Here is a 3,075-nt window from a genome sequence, read left to right as displayed (position 1 = left end):
TCTGCGACTAGTTTCTGAGGCAGCACATGCGACACGATCCTGAGTTCTAGTGAGTACCATGGTTCAAAAGTTTTCGGAAAAAATGAAAATTCGAAGAGTCAAACACCCAAGAGTACGTTGAAATGATAGTTTCTCACGATTGATGATATTCGCGGTCCTTCCAAGTTCGTCATTACTTTGGGGAAAAGGTGTGATTTATTTTGCAACACCCCTTACGCCTTTTTTGTCCACAGTAACTTCACTTTGTAAAATTAGGTGCCAATAAATTTGGACTCTGCTATTTTGATGCAATAATTGATTTATTATAAAGCTCTCAATGTTGGATATTTTTTTTTACCTTTGGGACTGTCAACTTATCTGAACACGTCGCGTTCACATAGTTGAATTCTGATTTTGATTTATGAGCTTTGTTTTCTATTTTTCTCCTTCTTTCTGTCAGGGACTTGGCATGACCTTGTAGTGCGTGTGCAGGATTGTGAATATGGCGTCTTGTGGTCGCAAAATTGTGTCCTTCACTTTTGGGTCGCAAGTGCGTTATAAGAGTAACAGCCAAATACCACTGTTCGATTAGATTAGAAGCCAAAGAGTTGTCGAGAGTGTTGTTAATTAACTGTTTTTCGTTTAGCCTATCAGGATAAAATTATGAACAACTAGCGCTTATAGCCCTTGTGTAGCTTTGCGTAAAAATCCAAAACAAACATCTAAACACACTATTTCCATAATGGTATGTTCATAGTCAGTCAGGATGCAAAATTTGTATTAGTACTCTCGCGTTTTGAAATGTAGTTCACTACTACATGATGATCTTCTTTATAATAGCATGCGTAACATTTTAGCGCTAACTCAACTCTTTGTTCTTTAGTTTGTAACACATAGTATCAATAGTTTATAACACAGACTATCAGCTTTGTCATCGTACTATCTCTTAGTCTCATCGAATGGTGTTAAATTTGTAGGAGCAAACGCGTAAGCAGTGTCAATGGTATTCTCCAAATAAATGTTGTGATGCGTGTAAATTTACTTATAAACATCGTATATCTTCAAGAATACCACAGAAAGATAATCCAAGGAGACCATTAATTTCCAAGCAAACATGAAAAACGCGGGATGTAACCCAACTCATGTTTCATCCATTATAGTCCTGTAGTTTCTGAACTGGAATGACAGAGTTTAGTCCCACGATTCCTGATTTTCACTAATACATATGTTTGTTTTGAATTTCGCGCAAAGCTACACGAGAGCTATCTAAGCTAGCCGTCTCTAATTTAGCAGTGAAAGACTAGAGGGAAGGCAGCTAGTCATCACCACTCACTGCCAACTCTTGAGCTACTCTTTTACCAACGAATAGTGGGATTGACCGTCACATATTATAACGCCCCCACGGCTGAAAGGGCGAGCATGTTTGGTGAGATGGGGATTCGAACCCTCAGATTGCGGGTCGAGAGCCCCTAACCACCTGGCTATACCGGGCCAATACGCATGACTAGCTGTTTCTATACTGTATGGTTCTGTAGGATTCCGCAAAATAAATATGGGAAGTTGTTGCCTTGGTTTTTATATTCACTGTCACGTATCTTCTTCATAGTTTTCTTAACACCGAAATGTCGGAACATCATTAAATACTTTAGATAGTGACAACTGTAAATATTATTTGTGATTTCTTGCTCCTTGTCATCTTCAATACAGTGTTTGGATATCAGTTTATGTGACTCACACTAACTGTTGAACGGTGACTAACAACAACAATTTATCTTAACTGTAAAGAACTACTACTTGCCAAAGTGATATTTCTGTGTCATCAAGTTTTATCCATTTAATAGGATATCCAATACTAAAACATTTAGCCTCATTTCTTCATAAAGTCTTTACCCAAGAAGTACTCATCTTCAGTTCTATCATTCAACCATTATCTACACAGAGAAATGTTCAATGTAAATGTTTTTCTTCAGGCTTCATCCCCTAGATACTAAACTGTTCAAACCGAAAAAAAAAAAGCATTATACAGAAACATCACAATTTTAAGATCTTAAAACATAATACAGGTTTATTGACAGTGATTCCAGAGTATCAATTCTAAAAACTTTAAGCGGTTTAAAAACTGGAATTAAAAAATAAAAATTTAGAACAAAAACAATTTACGGGTGTTCACCTGGCGTCTAAAACTACTTTGTAGAGCTGAATGGATAGCCACCAAAAATTATGACTATAATTATTAACTAGTTTTTAGATCCTAACAATCCTTCTTTACATTCCAACGAGTATCAATTTTTTTTGCTCTTTACCCTATGTTCTAGGGAAAACCAGTGTTATTTAAAAATTTTGTGTAAAACTATGAAACCTTTTGATTTCAGTATAGAGGTTAAATTCATTACTAAACCAGGTAAAAACTGCCTTTCCATATTCATAAAATAATACCCTAAATTTGAAACTTCTGGCTGTATTTATAAAATTGCATGCAATGACTGTGAATAATTTTACACTTACTTAGCACTTATTCCATCCCTCCCCCAGTGGCACAGTGGTATGTTTGCGGATTTACAACGCTAGAAACCAGGTTTCGATACCCGTGGTGGGCAGAGCACAGATAGCCCATTGTGTAGCTTTGTGCTTAACTTCAAACAAACTTAGTCCATTCTGTGTCTTCTGACACATTGGGTCGTCCATTGTTACTTCCCGCTTATGTCAGACACACCTCACAGTAAATTAATACAATATTTTTCTCTTTATTACATGTAATTTTGTTATATTTTAATTAGAGTATCAACATTCAGTGTACGATCTGCTATCCATTTAATTTGTTATTTATTATTTTCTATTATCATAAATATTAGGTCCTTTTGCTGTGCTATCTGTACTGTTCTGCTACCAAACTCTGTAGCTAAACAGTAAAATGTATCGTAGTAACTTTTCTCCGACGACAGGTTACTCTAAAGTTACTCTGTCGGTGGTCTCGAGACGTTGTTAGAAAGGATTGCGAAGTTTTTCAAGGAAATTTAAATTTTTGATGTGCATAAAGCAACTATCAAGTGAAAATATACGAGTTAATATTACCTCATGAATTGGACATGGTACGAA

This window comes from Limulus polyphemus, unplaced genomic scaffold (genome assembly GCF_000517525.1).
Source record: "Limulus polyphemus unplaced genomic scaffold, Limulus_polyphemus-2.1.2 Scaffold1705, whole genome shotgun sequence".
NCBI classification, from domain to species: Eukaryota; Metazoa; Arthropoda; class Merostomata; order Xiphosura; family Limulidae; genus Limulus; species Limulus polyphemus.
This window is presented reverse-complemented; position numbering follows the sequence as displayed.